Source organism: Antechinus flavipes, chromosome 1 (assembly GCF_016432865.1).
Source record: "Antechinus flavipes isolate AdamAnt ecotype Samford, QLD, Australia chromosome 1, AdamAnt_v2, whole genome shotgun sequence".
In the NCBI taxonomy this organism is placed as follows: Eukaryota; Metazoa; Chordata; class Mammalia; order Dasyuromorphia; family Dasyuridae; genus Antechinus; species Antechinus flavipes.
In genome coordinates, this window is record NC_067398.1 from 144,401,771 (window position 1) to 144,421,792 (window position 20,022).

At 35.6% G+C, this 20,022-nt stretch overlaps 1 protein-coding gene across 1 annotated transcript in view; it reads right to left on the bottom strand.

Annotated features, from left to right (window-relative positions):
* The window catches only part of ELOVL7 (ELOVL fatty acid elongase 7), a 114,528-nt gene extending 95,809 nt beyond the window's left edge, over positions 1 to 18,719 (bottom strand). Inside the window, exon 1 of the mRNA XM_051991064.1 lies at positions 18,337 to 18,719. The gene's annotated coding sequence lies outside the window, so the exon portion shown is untranslated. The remainder of the gene's footprint in view (positions 1 to 18,336) is intronic.
* Between the last annotated feature and the right edge of the window lie 1,303 nt (positions 18,720 to 20,022).

Here is a 20,022-nt window from a genome sequence, read left to right on the forward strand (position 1 = left end):
TCTTCAGCTATAATTTTGAACAATTATGATTGGTCTTATCTTTTACTTTATATTTATGTCATTTATTATATTGTTTCTGTTCCCATTAAATAATAAATTATACAATGACAGGAACTGTGTTCTATTGCCTTAGAAAAGGAATTGTAACAATTTATTTACTTCTGCTATTTAAGTTCTGCTCTAGAAAAACTCTGAAGAGCATGAAAACAATTTCATCTATTAAAACATACCTTGTGGATAATGGATTTGCTCCATTTTATTAGCCTATTTTTATTTTACTGAACTGTTAATGGGTTCTAAATTTGAAAATATCTATTAATATTATCATGAAACTCATAAGAAAAGGCAAACTGCTGCATTTTACATAAAGTTCACACAAAAATAACTCCATGTCTCTTTTCTCCTCTGCTCTTCCTCCACAACCCCATTATTAACATCTGAAATAAATCAGAGGGATTTTGAGATGGGGAAATTAGCATTATAAGTTTATATAGTAGATTATAAAAGAAACTAGGAACAAAAATCCATATAATCTGGGGAAATGGCCAAATTGTTTAATTATACATTAGTATATTAATATTTTTTTCACAGATTAAAAAGTTCTCAACTATCTGTTCCCTTCTTTGTGTGTGGGTAGATTTAATGGCCTCTCTTCTTAATGGCATAACTGGAGAGGTATTTTTTCAATTAAAATAGGATATGTGGATTGTGGTGAATGTGCTTTATTACTGTTTTTCTTAAGTATGTTATATGGAGGATGGATAGTTTCCCAATCCACAAATTGGGTCTTGATTCAAAAGTTAAAAAAAAAAAAAAAGAAGAAGAAAAAGACTCACTGTTTCTTTATCTACTACTAATTGGCTTAGACTGGTAGGAAGGCATCTGTCTACAAACAGCCATCAGATTAGCTTTGATTCAATGGTTAATATCAGGAGTAACAAGCTAAATATTAATATTAAATTAGCCAAATCTTCATTCAATGGACACCTGGCTGATATAAGCCAATGAATATGACTGACATTATATTTTAATACTAGGCTTACTGCAAATTCACTGAATGATTTCTATCCTGAAACTCTTTGGGTCTTAGCTTTGCTATCTGTAAAATATGAAAATAATCACTATTCTTGTCAATTTCATATAAGGAGAGTTGGAATTTTGTTAATGATATCTTAATTAAGATTACCTATGGTTCTTTTATAAATTTAAGATGGAGTCTCTCACGTCAAAAGTGCTCTTGTGACACTTATAGGAACAAAACTAAGAAGAGTCAGAACTTCTTTTCCTTGCTTCTTTTAAAATTAAACTCAGATTTGATTTTGGTTGAAAATGGCTGAAAATCCGTTCTTCTTTCATATTGTCTTCCATTTACACTACGTATTTTATATGTACCTAGTTGTACATGTTGCCTCTCCCATTAGAGTGTATGCTTTGTGAGTACAGGACCATGTTTTTACCCTTTAAATCAGTTATTTGACCAGCATTTGTAAAGTATCTACTATGTACCCAAACATTGTGCTAACCCCTGGAAATACAAAGAAAAGCAAAGAAAATCTTTATTCTCAAGCTGCCTACATTCAAATGGGAAGACAGTTCATATGGAACATTTTAGCTTCAAGTCAGATGGAAAGATCCTATATTTATGGTACTATAGCCAAGCAGGTGGTATAGTCTCTCTCTTTTTAAATATAACAAAATGACAAAATCATATCACTCTCTGAATGCCAAAGAAGATTTTAGGGATAAGCTTTCTTTTCTATGTCTTCTGTAGGCATGGGTATAGTACCTTCAGGAGCAGTTGCCAGATTGCCATTTCCAGAGGCTGCTTTTCAGGATGATGATTGAGGGTATTAAGCTAGAAACATTGGCAATCCCTAGTGTAATGGGCTAAAGCTCGAGTTGATGCACTGAGGTCCCAAGCACTTGAGGCTAAAAAGCAATTGGACAATACTCTATTAATATATGCTTGGAGAAAGAATGGCCCCGCCCATTCTCTGCAAGTTTTGATGTGTTTTATAGGAAATGACGTAGAGATGATTTTGGTGGGTGGATAGAGAGAAGCAGAGAGAGAGGCTGAGAGACTGCAGGCTGGGTTCATGTCCTGGCTGCACACATTCCTATCGCCATCCCCCTTCACCTCCACAAAGAATAAAGATCGAGGATTTTCCCTTGACCTGAATTCCTGACTCCGCATGATTTTAAAATACATGATCATCATACCCAAGGTTCTTGGATTCTGAGTTATCTCCAAGGAAGTCTGAAGGGAAACGGTAGTCAAAGTGTTGATATAACTTGCCTGGCACATGCTGCCTCCTGTCTTTCTCTAAGGGGGTCTTGATTCTTCAGCAAGGGACCCTAAGATGCCTAGGCTAGCTTGCTCTTCCTGAAAGTTGCAGTTGGTGATTAATGGCCCTTTCTCTACAGAAATTGTACCCTTTTTTTCTGTCTAGTGATGACTGAGGGCCATATAGGAAGCATAATTAGTGGTCATAGCAGGGTTTCTGCACCTATCTGCCAGGGAATGCCAATTGTTAAGCAGTTGTTACTTGTAGTGGTAACTCAATTAAGTGACAGTGAATAGAGTATGGGACCTGAGTTCAAATCTGATTTCAGATATTTACTAAGTGATTCTGGGCAAGTCACTTAATCCTGTTTGTCTCAGTTTTCTTATCTATAAATGGAGCTGGAGAAGTAAATGGCAAACTACTCCAATATCTCTCCCATGAAAGTCCCAATGAAGGTCACAAAGAGTCAAACATGACTGAAATGACTGAACAGCAGCAGTAGGAGGTGGTAAGAAGGTGAGTCCTCTCTCCATATTGATTTTTCCCTCCTCACTGATGGCTAGAGGTGGGGAGAGGTTGCCGGAAACAGGTCTGGTGGGTTGGTGGACATTGCTATGAGCTCATGGCTGAGGGTGCTGAGCTGTCTTTGTCAAGGTCTAAGGGGATATGATAGTCAAGGTGGTAATGATATCCTTACTTTCCCTTATACCTGTTGCCTCCTATCACACCTTCGAGTGTCCCTGTTGCTTCAGCTAAACCAGCCTTGTCTATCTTATGCTTCTATACGAGCTTTTTTCCCTTCCTTCCTGAGTTTAGCACACAGACTGTCACATAAGTGTTTAATAAATGCTTATTAACTGACCTCTAGAAAACTTATAAAAGTTTTCTTATATAAGCCTAATCTAATCCATCAATAAACATGTACTTATTATATGTCAAATGAGGAAATAATTAATGAAGAACAAAGGAAAAAAAAAAAAGACAAGTGAGATTGAACGTGAAAATAATAAACCCCTGTATGATGTCATGGAAACCACAGCAAGCTGTGATTAAAAAATAATAATAATCCCCAGTTTCTATTCCCCAGCTCTTCCACTTATGTAAACTTTGAGTAAGGCACTTCTCTCTCTTTTTTTTTTTTAATAACTTTTTATTGACAGAACCCATGCCAGGGTAATTTTTTACAACATTATCCCTTGCACTCTCTTCTGTTCCGATTTTTCCTCTCCCTCCCTCCACCCCCTGCCCCAGATGGCAAGCAATCTTATACATGTTAAATAGGTTACAGTATATCCTAGATACAATATGTGTGCAGAACCAAACAGTTCTCTTGTTGCACAGGGAGAATTGGATTCAGAAGGTATAAATAACCTGGGAAGAGTAAGATACTTCTCTCAGGAGTTTGATTTTCTCACCTATAAAAGGAGCAAGTGTAATCAAGTGACCTTTCCGGTCCTTTCTAGCTCTAATACTCTGAGTCTATCAATCTTTAAAAATAAAAACTACAGGTCATATTGAAGACTTGGAAGCAGATTAAGGGAATTTCAAAGATAGTTTATTTGTACCTCTGTCATTTATATCTTCTTGCTATATGACCATGATCTATTCTTGTAACTTATTCTTGTCAATCTAAAAAACAGGATCTTATTATGCTTTCAAAAAAGGCCACTTAATTGTTGTTTGTGTCTCAAATTAGGAATGCTAGGAAAGATTCCATTCGCCAGCTTCACTCACACTGATTCAAAGTCTTGAGGAATTTTTCAAGTTTAAAGACTTAGTTAATGCTGTAATGCGCATTTTTGGCTTCAATTCACATGCTACTCATTAAAATCAGATGGGAACCTGCTCTAAATTCCCTAAAGGGACCTGTTTTCTGGCACTTTGCTAAATCTAAAAGTCACCAGGATGCTAAACAAAAAATTTAAAAATAAGGAGAACTGGAATTTTGACCTAATATATTCTTACTAGAAATAATTTTCTTAAAAGTTTATCTTTACTAGATTCAAAGGAACAAGAAAAAATCCCTAGCAATCATCACATTCATAGAATGGTTGAATGTTTGAATGATTAGCATGCATGGGAGATTATATCATAAAGTGGTCTCATTTTTAAGTAGACACAATTCCAACAAAAATAAAGAATTGGTTCATTTAAAACTAAAGCATACTTTTAAAAATAGATACTTAAATTTCAAGTGAATCATATAGTTGTTGGGTTATTGTTTTTTGTTATTTTTTTAAATAGTCCTTGATTTGTTTATCTGAAAGGATATGTGTTTGGTAGTAGATGGCAGAATAAGTAATTTGGAATTAGGAAGAGCTAGGTCCATTTCCTGTCTCCAGCACACATTAGTGGTATGACTTTAGAAAAATAAATTAATTTCTATCAGTCTCAATTTTATCATTTAAAAATGGGTATAATAGCATCTATAAGACTTATCTCATAATATCAATGCTAAGGTTGAAATAAGATAGTGTAATGCAACTTGATTTGCAAATGTTACAGGGCTATTTTTTTTTCTTGAGGCAATTGGGGTTAAGTGACTTATCCAGGATCACACAACTAAGCAATATTAGTGTTTGAGACTAGATTTGAGCTCAGATCCTCCTAACTTCAGGGCTGGTACTCTATCTACTGTACCACCTAGGTACTATAGGGCTATTAAAATGTTAGTTATTTCTATTAACAATGTTTCAGAGTATATCCTAATCTACATTTTAGAAGGGACAGAAGAGGTCATTCAGAAGAAATTAGTCATTTCTATGAAATTCTTAAAATACATATTAGGTTTTTTTAAAAACATAATTATCACATTCCCCAATAAATAAAGGGTAAAAAGATTTGAGCAAACATTTCTCCAAAGAAGAAGTTCAAAATACTGACATAGGGAGGGAAATACTCCAAATTCCAAATAAAAAATTTTTATTCATAAAACTCAAGTTTTACTTCATCCTAGCAAGCTGGTAAAAATGGCAAAGGATGGGAATAGTATTGGAAGAGTTGTAGAAAAAAAAAAAAAACAGCTACCCAATAAATTGTAGGTAGGGATTTTGTTCTAACCATTCAGGAAAGCAATTTGAAATTATGTTGAGAAAGTGAGGACAGATATCCATGTTCTTTGGCCAAGAGATCCCAAAGCTAAAAATATAAGAAGGCCAAAAGACATACACATATATACTAAAATATTTATAGAAACATTTATATCAGGTAGTGTCAGACAATTGGAAATAAAATAGTTGTTCACTAATTAGGAAATATCTAAATGTCTAAAACGCCTAAACAAAATGTGATACTTGAATGTAACAGAACATTACTGCTCCATAAAGTACAACAATTATGAGGAATGCAGAAATGTATGAAAAGATAAGAGCAAATAAATAATAGCTAACACTTATATAGCACTCATTGTGTAGCAGGTACTCTGCAAAGTACTTAACATTAACCATAGATATATTTTTGCAAAAATAATTTACAATTATTATTTCATTTGATCCTCATAATAAATCTAGGAGATAGATGATATTATTATCACTATTTTACAGATAAGGACATTGAGGCAAACAGGTGAAATGACTTGCTCAGGTCACAATTAATAAGTGTTTGAAGTTGGATTTTATTTCAGGTTTTAATTCCAGGCCTGGAGTTCTATCCAACTGTACCACCTAGATTTCTATAAAACTAGAATAGACCCAGTGACAACAGCAAAAACAAAATTGAATTTTATGTGATCATAATGAAAACGCTCAGTATTCCAAAAGAGAAGAAAATCCACTCCTTCTCTCTTTGCTGAGATATGGAACACTATACATACTATCAGATTCAGCTAATGTGTTGGTTAGTTTTGCTGAAATGCCTCTCTCTCCCTCTTTTTTTTCCTTTGTTACAAGGAACAGCTCTCTTAGTAAGAAAGAGGAGGGTTATAGATTTGGAAATGAAGATAATGTAAAAAAACACTAAAAAAAAAAGGCACTAGATATTCACTAAATACCTAAAATAAGAGGTCAAGTAAACAACCAGAATTACTTATATTAACTAATTAGGGAAAAAAAAGTAAGGTTGATTGACTGACTAATGGTATAGGTAGGTGTAAATCATAAGGTATCTTTAATTAGCTATTTAAATGGTACATAGAAGTAACTGTTTTTAAGTTTAAATTTTCTCTAACCATGAGAAATTAGCTTTAAACAGACACATGGCTACAAGTAAAAAGGAGAAAAGCAACACTTAGGACAAAAAACTCTTTAAAAATACAAGTGTGGAAAGTCCTCCAAAAAAACAAATTTCAAAAATGATCTATGGTTAATGTTAAGTACCATATCTTGCTTATGTAGCTTTTCTCTCTTCCGATTGCCTGATCCTGCTTCTCTACTAAATTCATTAATCCTCCAGCTTCTTGATCCCATTTGTAAAAACTATGACACTGCCCTTCCCACACCCATGCTCCTCCCACCAGAACTTGAGTAACATTGTAAATTTGATTAGAAGTCATCTATCCATAAAGCTTATTTACTTCAGCAACTGCTTCAGTGAAAGTGTCAGGAGGAATTACAAAAAAATGGCAAAAAGGTGTTAGAGGCCAATTCTTTGTGAGAGAAAACACAAAAAAAATTGCAAATGAATGAAGTGTAGTAATTGCTTCCTTGTGGAGTTTCTCTTTGGACCTAAGTGCCAGAGATAAACTAAGTGTTACAGAGTTTGAAACAAGCCCCTGGAAGGTAAGAACAAAATATTAAAAGGGAAAAAGAGAGCTACACCAATCAGTAACCAGCAACTTTAGACAACATTCTGCTTTTGGAAAGGAGTGTACTCTAATGAAAGAACTGGGTTATGGCAAAAGGAAATGCCTTTAAGAACGTAGATTGTACTAGAATGTCCTGGCCCAAATTCTGAAAGTCAGTGATGCTCTAAGATCTGAAACATATTCACACTAGAATATTTGGTCCATTGTCTTTACTTTAGGATCCAGGAAAAGAAATCAATGAACTTCATTATGTGACCCAACGTCACAGAGAGGCAGAATCTGGATCAAAATCCAGACAGATTCAGAAGATCCTTCTTTAAATCTAAGATTCATGTTACAATCCAAGAAGGAACTCTATATGCATGTCTATGTTTATATTGTGAGTCTATGCATGTACATATGTGGGTTTGTGTGAGTATATTTGTGAAAGTATATGAGTGTATGCATGGGTGGATAAGTGTGTGAGTATGAGTTTGTGTGTGTGTGTGTGTGTGTGTGTGTGTGTGTAAGTGAACAAAAAATGGAGGTTTTAGAAGAAAAACTCCTTTCTGAAGAATGATCAAGAAATAATGGAAAGAAAGCAAATATGTAAATCCATGAGCTCTTTCCTTTAGAAAGTCAGTCCTTGACATATTTTTATCTATGCTGCAAATACTTCCATAACCCAGACTTCTTACTGTCATTTATTCAGCATGTAAGGCAAATGTGAGGAATGAATAAAACTATCTCAAAGGAACTTATAGCATTTTCTTCTAAATAAAAAAAAAAAATCTGTGTGTGTGTGTGTGTGTGTGTGTTAAATGTTCCTCAACTTTTTTTACATGTATTGGTAAAATACAAATAAGAGAAATAACGTGGAGTATGGTCTTGGTGGCAGGAAGACGCTAAATCCAGCCTGTGATAATTACTATTCATAATAATTTGCACAGTGATTTGTACCCTGGGCAAATCATTTAATCTCTCCTTCCCAGACAATTCTCTAAGGGTCTAAATAAGAGTTACAGATATGTATCAGTAAAGGAAATTTCTATATTGAGCATTCCCTATACATTGTATATAATGTATATAATATGTATGTATATATTATATGGATCTTTATGTGCAAATGTGTTTATAAAGAGAGGGAGAGAAAGACAGAAACAGAGACCCAGAGACAGGAGAGAGACAAAGACAGAGACAGAGAGACAAGGGGGTGGAGAGGGGAGGGGAAGTCGGGACAGACAGAGAGAGAGAGAGAGAGAGAGAGAGAGAGAGAAAGGAAATGGAAAGGGGGGAGGGAGGGAGAAAGGGGGGAGATAAAAAGAATTGGAGACATTTTAGAGAAGGATTGCAAGGTCAGTCACACATATTTAAATAAACAGTACAAATTAGGCATGTATGGTGATGATTTGCATATAAGTACTAATTTATTGCAGAGTCTTAGCTTGAGGACCCAAGCTTTGGAGAAGCAAAAATTTCAAAGAAATATGTCAAGTCAGATGGTTATCACTTATATATTTATGTACTTCTCATACATAGCATAGTATATAGTGTAACACTAACCAGTCACAAACCCTGCAAATTTGTTTCCTATACTTTATAACTCAAAGAATAGAAAAAATCTAAATATTCTTTATGTGTGAGTTTCGGTTTGTTTGGGTTCCCCCCACACACACATTAGATATGGAGCTTCTAAGATGATTTTAACTTAAACTGAATGAACACTACTAAGTTTTTGTTTAATTTCCATTTCTCCGAATACAGTCAAATACATTTTGGAATAATACATCTATCAATGAAGAGAATGCATCCCAAGGACTTACTTTTTTAAAAACTCCTATTATCGAGAGTAGAAAGCATATAGAGGGAAAAGATACCAGATAAGGATAGAGTAGTGTAGAAATGGGATTTATGGAGTTTATTAAATAGTATCTAAATTGCTGGACATATCAGAAAAATATAATATATAGATCATAGATTTATAGCTGAAAGAATCTGTGGTCGCTTATTTTACAAATGAGGTCATTGCGGTTCAAAGATGTTACTTCTTGACCAACATCACAAATGGGAGTCAAAGTAAAAAAGGATTTGAAACCAGATTGATTTTAAAATTGCTCTCAGACTCCCAAACTAGCAGTCTTTCCACTATACTATCTCCAGCCTTTGGTCTTGACACAGAAAGAAGGGAAGAGAGGCATTAAGTAAAAGTTCTCTCAATCAAACACCTGCTAGAAAGAGCAGGGTATGTTTCTTCGTATTCTTAGTGACCAATTGGTTGATTGTTGTTTTTCATTCTGGAAGGGAACCAAAATGACATCACTATGTTAGAGTCAATTTACAGTGTGTCCTACTGCTCATGGCTAATCACACCAATATGAGTTTGGAATGCTTTATCACAGATTGGGCATAAATAATCCATGTGAACATTTGAATGAATTCTCTAAATGTGTTTTTTATGTTTCTTTTGAGCTGCTTCAATTCTGCTTTGCTCATACAGCACAGCATCTTTTCTGATGAGGGCACATCATGCTAGGTGGTCCTATGCCAATGTTTCCCATGTTACAAATCAGTCCTAAAGTTCTTAAGAGAAATCTTGAAAGTGTCTGTGTGTCACTTTTCTGACTATGTGTGAGCTCTTGCTCTGTATAAGTTCAACATAAAATAATCTTTTTGGTAAGTATATGTTTGACATTTGAATAATGTAGCCAACCCAACAGAGTTACATTACCTTGAACTAGATCTCTAACCACCATAACTGGTCTTGTCCCCACTAATCCTTCTTAGGAGAAAGATGAGCTAACTGTGAAAATGGAGGTGTGGTCACTAGTTCCAGACTCTAAATTTCTATTCATCCCAAAATTATTGAATCAAATTTATCCTTAGGTCCATCTGAAGAACTGGAAGAGCATCATTTGAGGATATTTATATATGTGAGAATCAGTACAGAGAGATCTGAATCAAAATGACCTGTGCTCAAATTCTGATTCTGATGCGACTAGTTGTGTTTAAAAGTAAATAAAAGTCTAATTTTTAAAAAAAGAATTATTAGGGGTAACTAAGTGGCACAATAGATAGAACACCAACTTTGAAGTCAAGAGGAATCTGAATTCAAATCCAGTCTCAGACATATGACATTTACTAACTGTACAATCCTAGGCAAGTTACTTAACCCTGATTGCCTCTCTTCCCCCCACCCCCCATGAATTTCATTTCTTCTGTTCTCTCAATTCTACTATCTTTCAAGCAATAAATACAAAATCTATCTTTGGAACCTTTTTCATTAATCCTTTGTAGAAAAATCAAGTCAACACTGATTTTTCCTCATTCATCATTTCTCATAATTTAGTGTTAATATCACACATTTTGTCATTTAACTAAATTACTAAGACTTCTAGATATGGAACTACTGTATAATAATAAAATAATAATAATAAAAGCTCAGGTTTATAACATGGGCAATAATAATAATAGCTAGCATTTTAATTGCACTTTTAGGTTTGTAAAGCACTTTACAAATGTCTTGTTTTATCCTCTCACCCTGGGAGACAGATGCTATTCTTATCTCCATTTTATTGATGATGATTTACCTAATGTTACATATCTAGGAAATAATTAAATCCACATTTGAATTCAGACTCTAGGTCCATTCAGTTTAGTTAATAATCATTTAGTAAGTGCCTACTATCAAATGAGATCATGTTTGTCTAGTACTCACTACACTGTCTATCACTTTGCAGATGATTAGTAAATGTTTCTTTCTCATCTGAGATATGTATCAGGAACCATGCTAAGTGCTGGGGATGTAAATAAAAGGCAAAAAACAAACAAAACCGTGCATTTCCCACATGCGTGCGCACACACACACACACACACACACACACACACACATACGTTTTGATCAAGTAATTCAGTTCCCCAGCTCATAGGAGAAATAACATGAAGACAACTAGGTATAAACGTTGATGCAGTATAAATAGGATATAATCAACAGAAAGAAGGTGCTAGAATTAAGAGGGATTGGGGAAAGGATTTTAACTAAGACTTGAAAGAAGTCAATCAGTTAAGTCAGGAGGTGGAGATGAGGTCCCCAGGCATAGGGGACATTATCATCACCATTTCACAATTGAAGAAGCTGAGATTCAGAGAGATTAAGAGAATTTCTCAGTTTTATCCAGTTTATAACAGCTAGAGTCCAGACTCCACCTTCAGTGCTCTAGAACAATGATGTCAAGCACAGAGCAGTTCTACTATACTAGATTACAAGATAATTAGAAATCATTTAACAAAACAAATAAAATAAAATATAGATAATGACAATATTATAGATAATGTCAAGTCAATATGTACCTGAATGTACAGGTTAATGGCCAAATTTTTACTTTGAGTTTGACACCATTTCTCTAGAAAAAACACATTGTAAAATCATTTTACACAGGTCACAAAGTCCAGGCAACAGAGTCCTAGACAAGCAGAACAGAATAAAGTGATAAAAAGCTAGTACCCACACAAAATGCAAATTACATGCAAAGAGACAAGGTTTTTCCTGCCTCTGAAATCTTCCTGTCACTACCAGTATCACTTGATATTCCAGGTGCTTGGAATCATAACAATGTCTTTCTCTCTTTGACTCTACATGTCAAAAGTTGTCAAAACTTGACTCAAGAAGTTTTCCTCTTTCAAGTTATAGATGGTACTTAAAAGCAATACAGATAAATCCAGGCAACCAGTCAATTTCCATTAAACAGCTCCAAGCATCTACTCTCTAATGACCTCCCAACAAAAAATATAAAGTCAGTCACTATCACCTTAAATGTTATAGTGCCTTCTAAAATTATCTCTGTTATCCACACTTAGCATAGCTATTGTTCAGTCAATCCCCCAAAGATACAGTAACATGGCTTGTCCACTGATTGACTTGACTAATCTCAATCAGCTCTCATCAAGCTCTGCCCCCAAAATGAATCTTTCCTTATTGTATTCTGCTCTGCTCATTTCAAACAACTCCCTGCTCTATTTCCTTTCCTTCTCTCTTCATGTGGCTGCCACATCTTCCCTTGTAACTTCTTTTGATCTGATTTCTAATGATTCATATCAGGACCTTTTCATAAGTGGTGATCAGTCTCTAACTGGGGATGAAAAGTTTTAAACCCACATTCTATCAGATATAACAAATAATTATTATACAGAAGTCCCCAAACACTTCTATTACCTGTATTTTCCTCAGTTATGCCCTGCAAACCCTGAAAACAATCTTATATTAATAAATTAATGGAAGACAATACAATGCAACCTTCATGCAATATTCATGCCATTGAAGCACACTTTTCCCATGATTTGTGGCTCTTCTCAAGTATTTGTATCTAAGACACTGTGTTCTCTTTTAGTTGCTCCTAGTAAAGTTTCTCAAGCAAATGAGAAATGAACAGAGCTAGAAGAAAACTGTATACAGTGATAGCAACATTGTTTTAAGGACGACTTTGAGTGAATAAATCATTTTGACTATTATAAACACCCAAATTAAATATAAAGAACATATGAAGAAAGACATTATAAACAGAGAAAGAGCTGACAAATAGAAGTGTGTGCAGAATGATTACATATAATATCAATATATAATGATATGTGTGTGTGTGCTTCAAAACCTGCATAAAAATTTACATCTATCAGGAAGTATTACATTCTCAAACCTAAATAACTTTTCTTCTTCCCTCAATACATTTCCTGGAGAAATTTGCCTTTCATCAGATATAAATGTTTTTGGAACACCAATTATTCAAGACCTTATAGATTTGGGGGATCAGAGAATCACAAGATAGGAGAGTGGACTAGATAGAAGTTCTGTCACCAGAAGGAACTTTGAGCATGTCTGAATCTCAGTTTTCCCCTCTATAAAATGACATGGGCTAGACTCGATGATCTCTAAGGTCCTTCTTAGCCCTGATAATCTATGAATCTATCAATCTAGCCCAATGCAGGAGGGATGTGAGGCAATCTTGGTTAAATGATATGCTTCTATATGGCAGATCAGCATTTCCTTTTTTCCTCAGATAATTTATAGTATTGCCAAAAGAGTCAGAATACAACACTAAACAGCATCTGAGAATTACCAGATATAATGACATGCAATTGGCTGCTACTAAAAAATCACTGGGGAGATAATAATAGAATTACTGTGGAAGTTGTATTTGCAAAAGAGATTAAAATCAAAGATCAAGACCATTGGAAAAAAGGAGATCACTCAAAGTCATTTTAGGCAATGTCTAGCAATTGAATTTGGCTGGAATAGAGAAGAAGAGTAAAATAAAGCTATAACAGGTCGATTACAGCCAGTTTGGAGTATCTTATTAACAGACTAAGGAGTTTGTACTTTGCCTTACAGAAAACCCTTGTTACTGAATGCATTTAATCAAGGGAATGACATGATTAGAATGACATGATTACTCCCTGTAATCTTCCAAGATTATTTTGAAATCTGTGTTATGATTAGATTGAAAGAGACTAGCAAGTAGACCAATGAAGATGTTATAAGAATATTTCAGAAAAATAAAATTGGAACATGAATTGGGATTATGACAGCATGACTGAAGAGTAGAGGATCTATGAAAAATATGGAGTGAACATGACTTAGACACTGACTTTATTTGAAAGCAAAAGGAGATTGCAGATGACATGATGATACACTTAGAGAATCCTAGAAAATTATCCAAAAACCTACTGGAAACAATTAACAGTGTTAGCAAAGTACAGGATATAAAATAAACACAGACAAATCATCAGCATTTCCATATATTACTAACAAAGCCCATCAGCAAGAGATAGAAAGAGAAATTCCATTTAAAATTACTGTAGACAAAATAAAATACTTGGGAGTTCACCTGCCAGGACAAATCCAAGAACTATATGAATATAATTACAAAACATTTCTCATACAAATAAAGTCTGACTTAAACAATTGGGAAAATATCAATTGCTCATGGGTAGGTATGGTATCATGCTAAACAATTCTGTCTAAATTGGTCTACTTGTTCAGTGCCATACCAATCAAACTGCCAAAACATTATTTTAATAGAACTAGAAAAAATAATAACAAAATTCATCTGAAAGAACAAAAAGTCAAGAATATGAAGGGAATTAATGAAAAAAAATACAAAGGCTAAAGATTTAGCTGCACCAAAACTAAAACTATATTACAAAGCAACAGTCAAAAACCATTTGGTACTGGCTAAGAGCAGTACACTAATAGAGTAGTGGATCAGTGGAATAGATTAGATACACACAACACAATAATTAGGGTCTAGAGCAATCTAGTATTTGATAAACCCCCAAACACCAGCTTCTGGAATAAGAACTCACTATTTGACAAAAATTGCTGGAAAAACTGGAAAATAATATGTCAGGAACTAGGCATAGTTCTACATTTCACATCCCATACCAAAATAAGGTCAAAAATGGGTACATGATTTGGGCATAAAAGATGATATAAACAAATTAGGAGAACATTAGGAGAAATTAGGGATAATTTATCTATCAGATCTTTGGAGAAGGGAATATAACCAAAAAGAAATAGAGAATATTATGAAAGGCAAAATGGACAACTTTGAATACATTAAATTAAAAATGTGTTGCATAAACAAAACCAACATAAACAAGATTAAAAGGGAAGTACAAAACTAGGAAAAAACTTTACAACTAATATTTGTGATAAAGGTCTCATTTCTACAATATATAAAGAATGGTGTCAAATTTACAAGAATTCAAATCATTCCCCAATTGATAAAAGCTTAATGGATATGAACAGACAATTTTCAGATGATGAAATTAAAGCCATCTATAGCCATATGAAAAAATGCTCTAAATTACTATTAGTTAGAGAAATACAGATTAAAACAATTCTGAGGTACATCTCACATCTCTCAGCTTGGCTATGATGACAGGAAAAGATAATGATAAATGTTGGAGGGAATGTGGGAAAACTGGGCCACTAATATATTGTTCAAGGAGTTGTGAAATGATTCAACCATTCTGGAGAGCAATTTGGGATTATGTCCAAAGATAATAAAACTGGACATAACTTTTGACCCAGCAGTGCCTTTCCTTGGTCTGTATCTCAAGGAAATCATAAAGGAGGGAAAAGGACTCACATGTGCAAAAATGTTTGTAGCAGCTCTTTTTGTGGTGGCAAAGAATTGAACAATGAGTAGATGCCTATCAGCTGGGAAATGGCTGAAAAAACTGTGGAATATGAAGGCAATGGAATATTATTGTTCTATTAAAAAATGAACAAGCTAATTTCAGAAAGACCTGGAAAAATTTACTTGAACTGATGCTCAGGGAAACAAGCAGAACCAGGAATATATTGTATAAAATAACAGCAAGAATGTGTGATGATAAAGTATGAAAGATTTGGTTCTTCTCAGTTCAGTGTCCACAGCAATTCCAAATAGACTTTGGACAGACATCTGCATTCAGAAAAAGAACTAAGGAGATTGAACGTAAATCAACACATGCTATGTTCACTTCTTCTCTGTTTTTTTTTTTTAATCTCTCCCATAGTTTTTCTCTTTTGCTCTGATTTTTCCCTCCCAACATGATTCATAAAGCAATATGTATTAAAAATAAATAAATTTATTAGAGGGGGAAAAAAGGAAAGCAAAGGGAGAGAGAGAGAGACGAGTCAAAGAGGATTTGGAAATGTGAAATCTGGGAGGATGGTGTGCAATATCAGCTCTAGAAATATGTATGTTGGGAGAAGAAAGAGATTTTGAAAGGAGCATTAGTTTCAGATGTGTTCATTTTGAGGTAGTATAAAATGAAAATATTGAACATACCAGTTGGAGATTCAGGAATGAAGTTAGAAGACAGACCAGTATTCACCATACAAATCTGGGAATCTACTATATAAAAGCAATAATAGAAAGAATCCTCTTCATGCTCTCTCCTTTCCAGTCAAACTGGCTTGAGAAGCATCTCCAGTCTCTGTACTTTTATCCAGGCTATTCCCTTGCTTGCAATGCTATCCCACTTCACTTTTGCCTTCCTACATCCTAGGTTTTCTTCAAAACATTGCACAAGTATCACTTCTTATAGCAGGCTTCTCTTGATAACCCTAGTTATTAGCATTCTTTCTTTTTTTAAATTAAAAAAAAATGTATGTACCCTTGTTATTTACTTGTGACAAATAGAATATAAATTCCTTGAGGGCAGGAAGTCTTTAGCTTTTTATATCCAGCTCCTAACATGGTGCCTAGAACATGGTACATTTGATAAGTGGTGAACTTATCAAGGGAGTGGATAAAATTACCAAAGAAAAAAAAAAGAGAGTTAAAAGTAGAATTTTTGAAAGACACCATAGTTAATTGGTGGAAAGAGTAATTAGCCAAAGATGAAGGACATGTAAGAAAACCAGAAGACAGCAGTGTTAGAACAATAAAGGAAGAAGAGGGTAACAAGAAGAAAGAAGAGGACTGTATTATAAGAGTGGACAGTATTATAAGTCAGTTTGTCTGGAATGGAAGGTCCATATAAGAGTGAAATGGGAGAGAAGGTAAGAAAGTTATGTTCCTTTGGACATGAAGCTGTGACATTGGGACTTTATTCTATAGGACGTAGAGATATTGAATTTTTTTTTTAATACAGGGGAGTTTCATGTACAAAGTTGTTTTGTCAATAATATTGCAGTGATGGTTAGGAAGGATTGGAAAGGAATACTACAACCTAAGAGAACAATTAGAACACTATTGAAATCTTCAGCTTCAAGGTGATGAGAGTAGTGATAGAATGAGTAGTAATAGTAGAAAGGGGAAAAGTGGATGCAAGAGATTACAATGAAATCAGTATAACTTAGAAAACTGGACATGAGGGATGGGAATAAAAATAAAGGAGAGTTAATGGTTTTTAAAACAGCAGGGAGGTGAAAAAAGAGGACTAAGACAAAGGCCACTTGATTTGGCAATAAGTAAGGTGATTGATGACCTTGGAAAGAATAGTTTCATTAGGGCTGGAACAGGAAGCCGGACTTCAAGAGGACAAAGAAAGTATGTGTGAAGGAAATTAAAGTGAGCTTCACCTATAGAACATTATTTTTAAAGAAAGTTTGTAATAAATAAAAATTTGTATTATTCCTTTAGGGTTTACAAAGTAGTTCCCATCCATTTATCTCAAGGGATAGAGTAACAGAATGGAGCCTTAATGTGATAAGAAGGGCCCAGGGAAAATGGGAGACACCAACAAGTTTAGTTCAGAGATAAAGGATCCAAAGGGGAGGAATACTTCTTTGGCGAAGAGATCGTAAATAGTTCTGATTACTTGAATTATGAGCTTCTCAAAAATCTGTTGTATTTTTATACCCATTGCATTCTTTACCTAAGTCTGCACATAGCAGACACTAAACATTTAATAAAATAAAAGTTGGATGACTAGATACTTTTCCTTATTCAAGAACTCGGAAGGAAAAAAAGCAACAACTTTTTTCCCATTTCCCATCTCTAGCACGACCAGTTTTACAAGTAAAAACTACTACTCATCCTTCTCCGGCCAGCAAAAGCTACCAGTACAGGATGCAGTTCGGGGAGCCAAAGAAACAGTACACAGCGCCAAGTGCAACGCCCAAAGTGGATTCCGGGCTGCCAGAGCACAAAAAGACCAGGAAGGGCAAGGAAGCTAGGGAATTCTGACAATCCAGAAAGCTAAACCTAGGCAAAAATGAGGGCAGGAGTGTGACCGTCACACGGTCAAATCAGGATGACCTCTGTACTTCAAGGGCAGATCCCCGCTGAGCACCTTTTCTCTCCAGGGACCCACGCGGTTGGAAGCCTGGTGTAGGGCGCCGTGCGGGGGCACTCCACAGAGAGCGAAACCTGCCATCCCGGAACCGAGAGAACTTCCTACCAGTTCCCCTCCCTCAGAGGTGGTCTACAACATCAATCTGTCACTTGATTTCCTTGAGACAGAAGAAGAGGAGGAAGAGAAGAGAGCTGGTGTGCATCACATTTCGGTTTGTCTCCCCGGCCTCCTCCCCCCTTCCTGCTCTCCCCCCAAATCCACCCTATTAAGAGCAGCACTAGGGGATCTATAGCTGAGAGAACGGCTTCCTTTTTCATTTCAAATCCCTATTAAAAGGTCGTTCCCATCGTGATGCGGGGGCTCCATTCCTATTTACCCCGAAATCCAGGCATCTCAGTCTCAGAACACCTGGATTCTCAAGAGCTTTCAGGTTCCCCTAGATTACTCAGTTCTCCTCCTCTCCCGATACCTCGCCCAGGTCCCAAACCTTGAAGAGAGATTCCACTCCAAACAAAGTTCTTTTCCCACCCGAGGGAGAGTAGCACTCACGGGCTGGAGCAGGGTGGAGCGGAGCGGCGCGCAAAGGGAAAGACGCCTGGCCGAGCGTGAGTCTTGGGAACCGAGACAGAGCAGGAGGGAAGCGCAGCGGAGCGCACACCACTGGATTTAAGGGAGTTGTTCAGCTGATCTTCGCACAGCGGCCCCTGCCGCTTTAGCAGAGGAGCAGCTAGGAAAAAAAGTAGAAAAAAGGGGAGGGGAAAAACCAGCCGAGGGAGTCACTTTCCCAGCTCTCCCGCCCACCCCGTAGTGTGATTAGGGGGGCGGGGTAGCCCAGCCCAACCCGCCCGGGCGCGGTCAGGTACTGAGAGAAAGAGAGAGAGAGAGAGACCCTGGGGGCCCCAGCTCAGGAGGGAACAGGCAGGGAGTGGGGCCTCTGGCAGGCCTTCAGCTAGTCGACTGCAGCCAAGGAATATAGACAAGCCTCCTGAACCTGAAGCCAAATCTGTTACACTTCCCAGAACAGAACTGTAGGGAGAGGGAACAAACAGTTACTGTTTAAAATATTAGGTTATGTATTAATAATATTTCTCCTGATCGATTTATTTATTCGCTTGTTTTGGACTAAAATGCCACCCACCATTTGATATCTTCTGCATGCTTAGTCATCCCTTGTAAATGTGGATGACCTCAGATGTACAGTGTAAGGGAATGTGGAATGGAAAGATCTGGCTGAATCCATTCATTCCTTTAACACATGCTTATTCAGCATCTACTGCATGTCAGGATCTTTCTAAGACCTGAAACTACAAACAAATAAACAAAAATTCCTGCTTTCAAGGGGCTTATTCTCTAAAGGGAGAAACATACATAAAAATAACTAGGCAATATAACATATAGATCTAAATCTATCTATATTCATATTATAGATCTCAACATCTATATCTGTCGATAGCCACAAATAGATTATAGTCATAGCTTATTAGATGAATAGATACATCTATATTATAAATATACAACTTATTTAGTTATTTTTATGATGTTTTCTCCCTAGAGAATAAAGGTAAGTTTATGGATATAGATATAGATATGGATATAAATATATCTCTCTCTGTCTCTGTCTCTCTCTTTGTCTCTGTCTCTGTCTCTGTGTATATCTATATCTATATCTATATCTATACATATATATATATATTGTATGGGAGACACTATTAGCTGTCTGGGACAAACTGGGAGAGATCTAGTGCTGAAGCTGAGATTTGAGCTGAGTCTTGAAAGAAGTCTGGAAGACTCAAAGGAAGAAGTAAAGAGAAGCATTCCAGAGACAGGGATGACAGGTCAGTACCAAGGCTCACAAGAATATTGATGGAGCTGAAATGGGAACAGACAAAAGAAGGTCAATGTAGCTGGATCTTAGAGCTTTAAGGACAGGTTACAGTGTAATAAGACTGGAAAGAGAGAAAGGTTCCCTATCAATAAAGAATCTTTTAATTTTTTAAAAAATAGACTTTATCAATTTTTTTTACATTGTCTAAATTTCCCCTTTATATCCCCCTCTCTCTCCCAGACATCTGTCTCATATAACAAAGAATTTTTTTCAATAGTTATTTTTCCAAATACATACAAAGATAATTTTCAGCATTTATCTTTGCAAAATCTTATATTCCAAATTTTTCTTCCTCCTTTCCTTCCATTCCCCCCAACACAATGTAGCAAGCAATCTGATATAGATTAAAT